Raw genomic sequence first — 13,954 nt, 5'->3', positions numbered from 1 at the left:
GCCAGTGATTGGCTGCCAAGGTCACGTCAAGACAAGTCATCGCTGCCAAATTGTATAGAAAGATAATCCGCACAGGAGCGGTGGGATTTAAAATGTAAGTACAACTCATTTTATTATTTCAATCCATATTCAGTTGATATAAACATTTTTTTAGAGGGATGGAAAACCCCTTTAAAATGGTCCTGAGGTGATATATTTTTAAGAATGTTTTTAATCGACCTTTTAAGAACATATTTGAGACCAGGTCTAAGGGGTTGTTGGATGAAAGGAGTTATTAGGGCATATGAGCATTGTAGAGGAGGGGTCCCCTGTTTGGGACCCTATTTATTAGTCGGGGGAAAGAGTTGCTCCTGCAATAGCGGGCTGTATTACATGGTTGCCCGGTCAATCCTACCTACCATCATGGGGGATAATTTTAACTCTTTCTAATTCTCTTTATGGTATTGTGTATAAGGGCTTGTTATTATATATGTTGCAGTAGAATGGGCTGGATTTTATGCTTGGCGTGCTCCATTTGGATACCTTTTCCTGTGTAAGGATTGATTTAGAAGAGAAGAATATGTTAGGAATTCCTATGTATGTAATTGTCTACATTATTTTCCGTACTGCCAGTGCAGTGGGTGAGATAAAGCTCACAGACACCTGTATGACAGGACAAAGCATTGAGAATGGACTCTGGTCTGGAGCAACTAATATACATGGAGAAAGCACAGCAAATAATATCTGCATTGTGAATGTAGGCGCTGTGAGGGGAAGGTGGCTGACAGGATGCGCTATGTGTCTTGACCGTCATAGAGGGACACCGTGAGGGGACGGAGACGGTCCTCAATGAAATATGTGAGGAGAGTCCCTGAGCCAGAGGAGGGAGACAGCCGCCTGGGAGTCGTCACATAGACCGCCGGGCGGTGCCAGAGACCCGGAGACAGGAGAGGGAGGAGCAGAGAGCGGCACACACATCCACACACACAGATACTTGCGAGCGTACGTGGTGGAGCAGGGTGATAATGGACGTGGAGCAGCGCTAGTGTACCAGCCGCCGCGCATACTCTGCCCCTGGGAGCCCGCAGCATTGCTTTTCTGGACAAGACACTCCCTGGTTTACCGTAAAGGGCCCGGCCAGGATACAAGTGACAGCGCATGCCAGCTACGGAGCAGGTAAGAGAGGGCACTGCCCATTGACTGGCATTCCAGAGAATGTCATATCATGGAAGGGGAGGCTGAGCTGGATTTGGGGTGCTATTTATTAATGGAACCTCCAGGAATCAGCATCATCCCCACAGCAGAGCCCAGGACGGGAGTGGAAGGTTATGAGAGGATACAGCGCGGATCTGTATCATATCTCTGTCATTATTATGTACAAGGAGGGGATGGAATGGATGTGGACCAGGATCCTGAGCAGATGTGTTACCAGGAGGCAGGTCTGTGTGTGCTCTGGTTTTATTACTTGGCACCTGGCATGGCAGCACTCGGAAGCCATGTCCACACTATTATCTGGCAGTGGCATCATGCATGGATTCATTTATTTATATATCACTGTTTATTTAAAAATTAAACAAAAAAATAAATAAATCAAGCCTAATAATCTAAAAATATATTCATAAAATTGGGAGCATATATGGAAATTGGAGAATGATTTCTGTGGACAGATGTTATCGGTTCTTGGGAAGGATTGTCCATGGCGAATATTGAATAGATTTCTGCTACAGACAATTTAGACAAATAAAGGGGTAATGGGAGCTCTGGGCACCCGGCTACAATAATATGTCATTAGCGGGTACCTCCTGTACCTGTATAGGGAATGGATGGGCACTTCTGCATAGCATAGAAAATCCCTATAAAAAAAAAAATTGCTTCTAATAATTCAATTTGTTAAAATTATTTTTATATCTTTTGAACCTTCAGAAACAAAATCGCTATGTATAACCAACCATAATTACCAGCCATAGAAACGCTTTATGATCTTCACTACCAAGCTGACCAATAAATAGATGTCCCAACTGGACAAGCCCTTCTTAGAATGCCCAGCTGGTTACTGCGGGTGCAGCTCCTCTTACCCGCTGGTCATCTGCTGTGATCACCAAGGGAAGCTGCGGGTGACTCAATTTCAGTGGAAATGTAGTATTAGATGGTGCCCATTCAAATGTATGGGTGACCCTGTAATACGAGGCCACACCGAGTCCTCCAGAGCAGTAGTCAATCCTTCTAGCTGCTCTCTACTCTAGCTCATAAACAGAGGTTCCCCCTTTATGATGTCCATATAGCTAATAAGGTATATGGACAGGGGCTGTCGAGAGGGGACAACCGCTTTAATGACAAATGTTCATTGGAAACGTGTTCTGTAACATTTATTGGACCTGCTTTAATTTTTTTCTCAGTTGGTGGTAAGCGGAACCATTGTAGCACTATTTTCCTTTATCATCTAAGACAATACACGTGTAGCAATGAATTGGCACGATATAATGTGAATGGATGGGGAAATTGTATTGTGGAAATATCTTTACATGAATGCCCCATTACCAATGACCATTATCCAGATAGCAAAAAAAATATCAGAAATCCGATTGAATCAGAGAAGATCTTCCCAATAAGAATCTGCAGATTTCCGTAAATATAATGTCACCGCAGTTGCTGTTTAGAATTTAGCAATGTTGCCAAACAGCTGCTGCCTTGTGCTTCACAGTCACAAATCCCAGAGGTGTGTTTTTGACAGCCAGATATATTTGGCGGTTCCATAATAAGACACGGGGTGGAGGGAACTGATGAACATGATTTCATTTATTTTCCTTCTAAACCAATAGTTCTCTTCATATGTGTGATACAATGTAGATAAACAGTAGAGTAATCATTAACGAAACATTGCTGTACTCTACAATGCTGTATTGTTCTATAATAGGCTGGCATGACATATTGCCAAAAAGTGGAAGCCATTCTGTGGAAAACTTGTATCAATGCAAAGAGGTTAGTAATAATGGCTATTAAGATTTAATAACATTGTGATCAAGTACACACACACACACACACACATATATATATATATATATATATATATATATATATAAATAAATAAAAGCACTCGTTCACACTGTGCAGATTTTGCATGTAATTTTTTAAGCCAAAACCAGGAACGGAGCCAAAAATAAATTTATAAGAGAAGACCTTATGGGTCTGCTTTCCTGGATGCAATTTTGGGTTTGGCTTAAAAAAATTGCATGCAAAATCTGCACTGTGAACAAGACCTTATAAGCTGGGCAGCTCCTGCAGAACCTCATAACGCACATTCCAGCTTCTTCAGAACCCTTTTGAGAAGAAACCAGGGACCTTCATGCCAATTAGTCAGTGATTGACAGCTGACAGTGATTGAAGCTGTTCCGTCCACATCGTTTTCTTCACCAGGCGTGAGTCCTCATGCTTTTATAGGATCATGAACCTCCTCGTGACTTCCAGTATGTAGCTCTGTGTAGTTGCAACCATTTACATTTGACCAGACTATACATTTTTGTTCTGCTGCAGTTATTTTCCTTTGTGTCAAGCAGATAACAATATGGAGAATTCCCAGAACTGACATATGTTGTCATTTCGCTTTGCCAGTGTCAGATGAAATTGCGTTTGCTGGTCATTTAGATCGGGTTGTAGTGCAGGGAAGTTGTTGTCCTCCTTGGAGCAGATTCATTAAGAATTCATGCATCTTGCATTGTGAGGAATGGGGCACGGGCTACATGGGATGCACCAGTAATTATTCAGTCTGAAAAGCCAACGGTGTGGTTGGGGAGGTGCTATGAATAATGTGGTGGGTTATTTTAGGTCTATTTCTAAGATGGTATGGAGAATTACCATAGTATAGCTTGTGGAGTTAACCCTTACATTGCTTTGCTAAGGTGTGCATAGCCATAGAGCTGTAGAGGTCACCAGTGCTTACGGAAATAAATCTAGTCTATTGGCAAATTCCTAAAATTTTCTGGAAATATGTAATGGAGCTCAAAAATAGTTTTCTGTCTTGTCTTTATATGTAATTGCCAGGTTTCACAAGCCGAATACATTTAAAATACATTGAGGCACCTGAATCCATCATTTTCAGGAACACCTACAGGCAACATTTTTTTTATTGTTAGCAAAGGGCATGGTTAGATAATGGCACATAATACCACTTTCAGACTGATCTGCTTCTTTGTACAAGAAACAGTTTTTTAGTATCAGCCTGACAAAAAAAAATGAAATTCAGCATGATTAACCGACGTCATCTTGCACATTTTTTTCCCCCTGGTTTTAACTGTATCTGCGTCCTCAGGACGCAGATATAGTTGAATCCAATGGTAGAGCAGGGAGCCGTAAGGTCCCTGCTCTAGCATTCACTATGTATCGCCAGACGTTTATGGCTTGGCGCAAGCAGGTATGAGGCAGTGATGTCCTCGCTCCTGTGTGCGCCAAGCCACACAGACCGGAGGAGCAGAGGGATATCCTCCACTCGTTGTTGGAACGGGGTTAGGCGAGTAGGTAGCTATGGGGGCATTATACTGTGTGGACAGCAGTTATGGTGGCATTATACTGTTAGGACAGTTATAGGGGCAATATACTGTGTGATGGGTAGTCATGGGGGCATTATACTGTGTGGAGGGCAATTATAGGGGCATTATACTGTGTGGGGGCAGCTATGGGGCATTATACTCTTTGGGGAGCACTAGGGGGCAATTCACTGTGTGGGGGCAGTATCAGATGGTATATTATATATAGTAGTATACAGCAGGCTCAGGGGATATGTATTAATTCAATGGCCTAGCATGGAAATAGGGGGCATGGTATGCAAAAAGCGGTGTGGCCAAAATTATTGTTCATTAATTGCAATCTATTTTGATTTAGGTCATAATCGCCCAGCCCTAGCCTGACAACAGTTATATTGCGTTATCCTATAAAGCAGTGTTTGTCACCTGATTGGATGGCCACAGATGTTTTAAGGACTTGACAATAAATATATATTTTATATTTTTTTTTATTTATTAGGCAGAGGCGTAGCTAGGTTCTCCAGCACCCGGGGCAAAGATTCAGTTTGGCGCCCCCCCCCCCCCTCCCAACCTCTTTCCCAACATCTCCTTCCCCCTCGCCATGTTTGTTTTCTCTACCAATCGACGTGTCATTTATTTTCCACATTTCTTTTTATGTAACTCGAGCATAAAAACATTTGTACATTTTACAAGCAATATAGTTCTATACACAACACCAGAATAGTGCTCAGTACATAAATACAGCCCCAGAACCAAGCTCAGCACATATATACGGCACTAGCACAAATACAGCTCAATTTAGTGCAACCCCTGCTGTCTAGGTTTGCACTAAATTGTTTCCAGCTCCCAGCAAGGCCCGAGCAATGGTAAAGATCTGCTGGGAGTTGCTGTTTCACAAAAAATAAATCATATCATAATCAGACTACCCATCATCTCGCTGCAGATCATACAGTGACTACATTACTGATTAGAGGCAGAATAAACATTTACATTAAGTGACTCACCGGTGACGTCTCAGATTCTAGTTCTTTTTCTCCATCCCTTTCCAGACCTCTATGATGACTTCTCGCGGTCACAGCCCATTTCTGCAGTTTGCTGCTCAGATGTCTTCAGCTTCTCACTTTTCCAACATTTCTACACCAATAAACAAAGATAAAGTTCTCATTATACCACACACTACGCCCCTAAATATAATAGCGCCATACACTGCACCTCTAATTATAATAGTACAATACACCGTGTCCCACACACACACACACAAACACTGTGCCCCATGTAGATAGTGCCTGCCATAGAGCCCCCTGTATATAGTGCCCCCCGTAGAGCCCACTGTAGATAGTGCCCCCATATAGCCCACCCCTGTATATAGTGTCCCACATATAGCTCCCCCTATAGTGGTCCACATATAGCCCAACCCTGTATATAGCCCCCCTGTAGATATAGCCCACCCCTGTATATAGTGCTCCACAGATAGCCCACCCCAGTATATAGCCCCCTGTAGATAAAGCCCCACCGTAGATAAAGACCCCCCGTAGATAAAGCCCCCCTGTAGATATCACCCCCGTACATAATACCACACACTTTTTTATTATGATAAAATAAACTATTCAAACTCAACATAATCCTGTACCCACGCCGTCCGGCAGCAATGGAGACCTGCTCTCTTCTGCGCAGGTCTCCTGGGGTTGAACGCTTCCCTGTCAATCAGCGCCTTTCAACGACGCAAGCGGCACAAAGTATTGCGCCGCTTCACTTGTAGAAAGGCGCTGAATGGCCTGGCATGGAACGTACCCGGCCATTCATTGCTTCTAATTGTACCTGTGTCCTATAGACGCAGGTACAATTATATTGCAGGAGGGGGTGGCGCTGGTACCCCCTCTAAGTTGCGCCCGGGGCACATTCCCCGCCTGCCCCCCCCCCCTAGCTACACAGCCGGTATTAGCAATGTTATCAAGAACAGATTCTCAAGCGCTTTAGGCCTTGTTCGCAAAATGCAGATTTTATATGTAATTTTTAGGCCAAAACCAGAAAAGAACCCTTAGCAGAAGAAATATATAAAAAAAAGCTTTAAAATGCCTCCTGTTTTGTAGTCATAGATCTTAAAAAATGCATGCAAAATCTGCATCGTGTGAACAAGGCCTTAGCTTCAATAAATCTATTAACTCAGCAGATACTGTGTATTTGGTTTAGTTATTCTAATGTCTTTCCTGAAGGGTTCCAGTTGGAGCAGGGCTAGGACACTTCGGAGTCAAACATTTGTCATAATTATTATGAAAAGACTAATTTAATTAAATATAAAATATATATAGAATTTTTAAAGGGGGTAAATGTCCTTAAAAAAAACCAACAAAAAACAGTACTTACCTATTCTTTCCCCCGGCGATCCAGTGTTTCCCCCGGTGTTTGTTTACATTCGGGCAGCATGTGTCAGCTTCAGCCATTCAGGGGACTCAGGTGTGACAAATCGTATTCCTGGCATCGTGGAGCCCATCGCTGAGCGTTCATGCCAGGATTACAACACTTCATTGCTGAGCTCTCTGATTGGCTATAGTGGTCACATGCTACTTGCATGTAAACAAACACTAGGAGAATCGCTAGAGTTCCGAAAGAAAAAATAGGTGAGTACTGATTTTTTTTTACGTTTCAGGACAGCTGTTAAATAAAAAATTCTAACAACCTGGATAACCCTTTTAATACATTTCATATTTGAACTAAAGGTTTTCCATGGCTCATCATACTTCATTTGATTCCCTAATGTTCCATACATTATCCTTTGTGGGGAGTCCATTCATATAGTTACATATGATTAACACTTGGACACAACTTATTTGTCTTCATAGCAGTCGAGATAACTGAGCAGTATTGAAGGTGCTCGCTGGACCAATGCTGGATTAGTATAATCTTGGGCGCTAGGCTATACATAAGTTATGGGCCCCCACACCATATATTAGATGAATGTCGGCTGAACCCGCTGATATTACCGGCTGTCCATCTAATATGTATGGGGGTCTCCCGACGGAAGATGCTCGATCCTTATGTTCTTATGGAAGATATGTTTTGCTCCCCCACCCCAAACAAAATATAGACACAAAATAACATTTTATGACAGACTGATGCAGTAGCTCAGCAGTACACTGTCCCTGGATATACTTAATGAAAATCAGCACTGTGGGGCCTAACCATAATTTGCCGCTTAGTAAGCACTAGTCTTTGTATGAAAATATACCTCTAAATAATGTAGTTACTAAATAATACCACTATACACGAAGCAAATATTATCACAATACATATTAACATCATACTGTTACTGAACAAAACCTAATATACCAAGACCAACATTACCAGTAATAATGCTATATAAGGGCCAAATGACGCCACCACATATTACCACTACATACTGACTGAATAATACCACCACCATACTGTTACTGAATGAAACACACTATACAAAGACCAAAACTTCCACCATATGATGGTAAATACCAGTTCTAGACAACACTGGCAACAGCCGAGCTCGCTGAGCTGTGCCGTTTCCGTTACTCCGCTATAAGTAAATGGGAGTTATGGAAACTCCGTACTCTCGGCCACCTTGCCATTGAGTCTACGCCTTGATGCGGCAGCCACCGGCTGTCTCACCAGGCGGATACGGGTCAAGGGACCCCTGTTCTCTGGATAGGTGCGGGTCGCAGAGCTGGGACCTGCATCTATCAGACATTTATGGCATATCTTGTAGATATGCTATACATATCTGAGATGGTAATATCCCTGTAAATCCAGTGACTCACAGGTGATGTCTTCTCCGATTGGTCGTTCACTTTCACTTTTCTTCTTCATCTGGCCAAGACCACCATGATGACTTCTTCTGGCCACGATTTGTCTCTGCAGAATTTGACACACACCTTTGGCTCCTTGCTTTTCCCCCACACTCTCCACCTATTCCTCATCTCTACACAAACTCCCCATCCATAGTGCCCCAGATGGTAATAATTCCACCCTTGGTGCCCCAATAATTGTACCCTCCCTTTTGTGCCCCCTATAGTCCCCACACAGTAAGTGCCACTTTTAGTACGTTCCACAGAGTAATAGTGCCTTTTTTTGTGCTCCACTCAGTAATAATGCCCTCTTTTATGCCCCACAGTAATAATGCTTACTTTTATGCCACCACTCAGTAATGATGCCCCCTTTTATGCCCCCACACAGTTCTTTTATGCCCCCTACAGATGTGCCCCCCATTAATGGAGCTCCTTTGTGCCCCTGAAATAAAAAAAAAACCTTAGACTTACCTAAGCCTGTTTGACAGTTCCTTAGGACGAGTTGGGATCGTTGGTGGTGCGTTGTCGTCGTTGGTGGTGCTCTAGGTATCTCGTAGACTGCAGGCCTAAACCGGTCTGTGGCCTACGAGCGTAAATGGCAGGGCAGGTAGCCAATGGCTCTCTACTGTACTATCATTACTCCAAAGTAGACTACCGCGGCAGTCCAGGCCTGGCCGGGTCTGTTCTGGCGCATTTCAGGGGCATCTGAATGTGTTCAGATGTTGACGGAGGACAGTCCTCAGGGAGTATTTATCTGCAGTAGATAATTTCCACTTCTAAAACTTATCCAGTCTGGGAGAGGGTTTTGCCTCGTAACCACTTTTACATATGAGCAAGAAATATTCCACCCCACAACAGTTGTATGGACTTATTTATTATTATGTTTATTTTCATAGGTAATTTCTAATCATTATTTGGTCATTATCTTTTTAATAATCTTTTGTACTATTTACATTGTCACATATCCTTTTAGAAAGTTTATTTTTCTTTGAAAAAAAGGATGCAGAATGGCTACAGTTTTTACAAGGAATGATTACTTCTCTCATATTTTCTCAGTATCAAGTAATCTTTAAGGTGTTTTCTGGGAGTTAAACATTTATGGCCAATCCTATCAATGTTTGATCATGTCGATCCGCACAACGAAGGGGATAAATCGCTTAGTTTTTTTACACAGCCACATTGCCGTATGAATTACTGTGGATCTGCCTAGTCCTGCAGCTAAATTCCAATTACTTGAATGGAACTGAGCCGTAGTAGCAGACACAGCAGCTCGTGCGAACAAGCCAATTTATCTGTGTAAACAATGAAGTGCCCCTTGATTCTGCTGATCAGCGGGATTCCAGTGGTTGGACCCCAACGATCAAACACTGATGGCCAATCCTAAAGGGGCCCATAGATTTTAGATAGTTATTCCTCCCAACTCCACCATTAACATGCAGACTTGGCTCGGCAGAGTCTACATGCTTATTTGAATAGGGAGAGGGGAAACTGCTGCTGCCTGACATATCTCCTGTGAGAACAAAGGATTAGGCGTGTTAAAATCCTGAATTTCTGTTCCTTCTTGACCTTTACATCTGCCGTCAGGGGAGAGTCGGGAGACTCCCATGCACATTAATCAGTGGGGTTCAGTCAACTATCATCTAATGTGTATGGCACCTTAAGGGGTTTTTCCATAATCATCATTTGTGTGTCAAATGTATAGTCGGTGGGGATTCGATTGCTGGGAACCCCCACCGATCCTGACAATCAGGGGTCGACGAGTAAATTACTGTATGTGAAGAAGCAGTACTGCGCATGCTCGGCCTCTGCTCCTTTCACTTTCTCGGCTATCTCTGGCAGCCCCATAGAAAGTGAATAGAGCGGTGGCTGAGCATCCTGTGGATAAATTAGAAGTATGGGGAATTCCCTTTAAAGACCCTCCTAGGCCATCAATGTTTTACTCCTAGAAAACCTCTTTATTGTAGTTTTTGTATGTTAGCACAGAGATGTTTGAACCATTTTACTTCCCTTTCAGTCTTTAATGTATTTACAAATGCCTTTTGTGTTCTAGCATGTGGCCAAGGACAATATGTTTTCTAACAAAGTACTGTAAATAGTCTAGAATGCAGTTCAAGTTAACCCTAGCTATACAGTGCATTTGGAAAATTTAAAGACTCTTACTTTTTTCACATTTTGTTTTTTTGAGGCCTTGTTCTAAAATAAAAAAATCTGGTTTTTCCCCATCATACTGTACGCAATACCCCATAATGACAAAGTGAAAATAGAATTTTAGAAATTTTTGCAAATGTATTAAAAATCAAAAACTTTTGCATGGACATAAGTATTCAGACCCTTTGCTAGGACACTTGAAATTTAGCTCTGGGGGCCTCCCATTTCCCTAAATCATCTTTGAAATGTTTCTACACCTTGAATGGAGTCCACCTGTGGTAAATTCATTTGGAAAGACACACCCCTGTCTATATAAGGTCTCACAGTTGACAATGCATATCCAAGCAAAAACCAAGCCATGAGGAGGAAAGAACTGCCTGTAGAGCTCAGAGACAGGATTGCGTGGAGGCACAGATCTGGAGATGGGTACAACAAAAATGTTGGCTGCACTGAGAGTTCCCAAGAGCACAGTGGCCTCCATAATTCTTGAATGGAAGGAGTTTGGAACAACCAGTACCCCTTCCTAGAGCTGGTTGCCCCACCAAACTAAGTAATTGGGGGAGAAGGGCCTCGGTAGGTGAGGTGACCAAGAGCCCAATGGTCACTCTGGCTGAGCTCCAAAGATCCTGTGTGCAGATGGGAGAAACTTCCAGAAGGTCAACCATCACTGAAGTACTTCACCAACCTGAGATTTATGGCAGAGTGGCCAGAAAGAAGGCTCTCCTCAGTAAAAGACACATGAAAGTCCGCTTGGAGTTTGCAAAAAGCACCTTAAAGAGGCTCTGTCACCAGATTTTGCAACCCCTATCTGCTATTGCAGCAGATAGGCGCTGCAATGTAGATTACAGTAACGTTTTTATTTTTAAAAAACGAGCATTTTTGGCCAAGTTATGACCATTTTTGTAATTATGCAAATGAGGCTTGCAAAAGTCCAAGTGGGTGTGTTTAAAAGTAAAAGTCCAAGTGGGCGTGTATTATGTGCGTACATCGGGGCGTTTTTAATACTTTCACTAGCTGGGCGCTCTGAAGAGAAGTAACATCCTCTTCTCTTCAGAACGCCCAGCTTCTGACAGTGCAGATCTGTGACGTCACTCACAGGTCCTGCATCGTGACGGCCACATCGGCACCAGAGGCTACAGTTGATTCTGCAGCAGCATCAGCGTTTGCAGGTAAGTCGATCTTACCTGCAAACGCTGATGCTGCTGCAGAATCAACTGTAGCCTCTGCTGCCGATGTGGCCGTCACGATGCAGGACCTGTGAGTGACGTCACAGATCTGCACTGGCAGAAGCTGGGCGTTCTGAAGAGAAGAGGATGTTACTTCTCTTCACAGCGCCCAGCAAGTAAAAGTATTAAAAACGCCCCGATGTACGCACCTAATACACGCCCACTTGGACTTTTACTTTTAAACACACCCACTTGGATTTTTGCAAGCCTCATTTGCATAACTACAAAAATGGTCATAACTTGGCCAAAAATGCTCGTTTTTTAAAAATAAAAACGTTACTGTAATCTACATTGCAGCGCCTATCTGCTGCAATAGCAGATAGGGGTTGCAAAATCTGGTGACAGAGCCTCTTTAAGGACTCTCAGACTGTATGAAACAAGATTCTGTAGTCTGATGAAACCAAGATTTAACTTTTTGGCTTCAATTCTAAGCGTCATGTCTGAAGGAAACCAGGCACTACTCATCACCTGCCCAATACTACGCCTACAGTGAACCATGGTGGCAGCATCATGTTGTGGGAGTGTTGTTCAGTGGCTGGGAAAGGGAGACTGTTCAGGGTTGAGGGAAAGATGAATGGAGCAAAGTACAGAGATATTCTTAATGAAAACCTGATCCAGAGTGCTCTGGACCTCAGACTGGGCCGAGGGTTCACCTTCCAACAAGACAATGACCCTATGTTCACAGCTGAGACAACACAGGAGTGGCTTAGAGACAACCCTGTGAATGTACTTGAGTGGCCCAGCCAGAGCCCTGACTTTAACCCAATCGAACATCTCTGGAGAGACCTGAAATTCGCTGTCCACCGACAGTCCCCATCCAACCTGACAGAGCTTGACAGGATCTGCAGAGAAGAATGGCAGAAAATCCCCAAATCCAGGTGTGCAAAACTTGTGGCATCATACCCAAGAAGACTGGAGGCTGTTATCACTGCCAAAGGTGCTTCAACTAAGTATTTTGTAAAGAATTTGAATACTTATGCCAATGCATTATTTTAGTTTTTTCCTGTTCAATAAATTAGCAAAGATCACTAACATTCTGTTTTCACTTTGTCATTATGGGATATTGAGTGCAGAATGATGGGGAAAAAGAATTTAAAGGGTCTGAAGACTTTGTATTTAGTGCCCTGAATTTAAATGTACCTGAGGAAGAAAAATCCTTTTACTGAAAAAAGAAATAGGGCACCTTTGAATAATGTGATTTGGAAAAACTAGGCAATTCTTTGATCCAAGTAAATAGCATTACATATAGTACTGGATTTACATCTCTGGAGCTTTTATGCACAATATGGCTAGCCCCTTTCAGCCCTCCCATTAACAACACCAAAATTCACACCTTTTATGTTGATAAACATGCAAAATGTGCACTCGCCGATGCATTTGTAGCGGCCATGCAAAGTATTGTACTAAGTACGAACTGAGAGGAGACCCATGTAAACAATAGAGGCTGCAGCGCACGTACGAGTGCCGCATCCCCTTTAAACAGCTGATCGTCGGGGTGCCGACACTCGGACCCCCACTGAGAATTCTGATGGCCTATTCTAAGGATAGGTCATCAATTTTAATAACCCAGATAACCCCTTTAAACAAGAACCTTTTAAAGTCAATACATCCACCATCTGTAAAAATACTTCCAAATTGTCGATGCACCGCGCAGCTAGGGTGTATACATACTAGTCCTTCTCAATGAATTAGAATAAATCAAAAAGTTAATTTATTTCAGTAATTCAATTCAAAAAGGGAAACTGATATTATAAAGATTCATTACACACAGAGTGATCTATTTCCAGCATTTTTTTTTGTTTTAATGTTGATTATGGTAAAAGTTAATAAAAAATAAAAAAAATTAGTGTCTCAGAAAATTTGAATATTTAATAAGCCCAATTTCAAAAATTATTTTGAATACCGAAATGTAGGCCTAGTGAAGAGTATGTACAGTACTCAACGCTCAATACTTGGTCAGGGTTCCTTTTGCATGAATTACTGCATCAATGGCACGTGGCATGGAGGCGATCAGCCTGTGGCACTGCTGAGGTGTTATGGAAGCCCAGGTTGCTTTGATAGCGGCCTTCAGCTCGCCTGCCTTGTTGGGTCTGGTATCTCTCATCTTCCTCTTGACAATACTGAAGGTTTAGATGAAGCAAGTTTGCTGGCCAATCAAGCACAGTGATACTGTGGTTATTATACCAGGTATTGGTACTTTTGGCAGTGCGGGCAGGTGCCAAGTCCTGCTGGAAAATGTAATCAGCATCTCCATAAAGCTTGTCAGCAGAGG

At 42.7% G+C, this 13,954-nt stretch overlaps 1 protein-coding gene across 2 annotated transcripts in view; it reads left to right on the top strand.

Annotated features, from left to right (window-relative positions):
• Window positions 1–668: 668 nt before the first annotated feature.
• The window catches only part of RAI2 (retinoic acid induced 2), a 73,921-nt gene continuing 60,635 nt past the window's right edge, over window positions 669–13,954 (top strand). The window contains exon 1 of one of the 2 annotated variants that reach the window (XM_075852965.1): window positions 669–1,155. The gene's annotated coding sequence lies outside the window, so the exon portion shown is untranslated. Of the gene's footprint in view, window positions 1,156–1,202; window positions 1,419–13,954 lie in introns of those variants that run through there. The other variant, XM_075852966.1, reaches the window with a different exon arrangement.

This window comes from Rhinoderma darwinii, chromosome 2 (assembly GCF_050947455.1).
Source record: "Rhinoderma darwinii isolate aRhiDar2 chromosome 2, aRhiDar2.hap1, whole genome shotgun sequence".
In the NCBI taxonomy this organism is placed as follows: domain Eukaryota; kingdom Metazoa; phylum Chordata; class Amphibia; order Anura; family Rhinodermatidae; genus Rhinoderma; species Rhinoderma darwinii.
The sequence above is the reverse complement of the archived record's forward strand: the minus strand, read 5'-3'. Positions and strand labels throughout refer to the sequence as shown.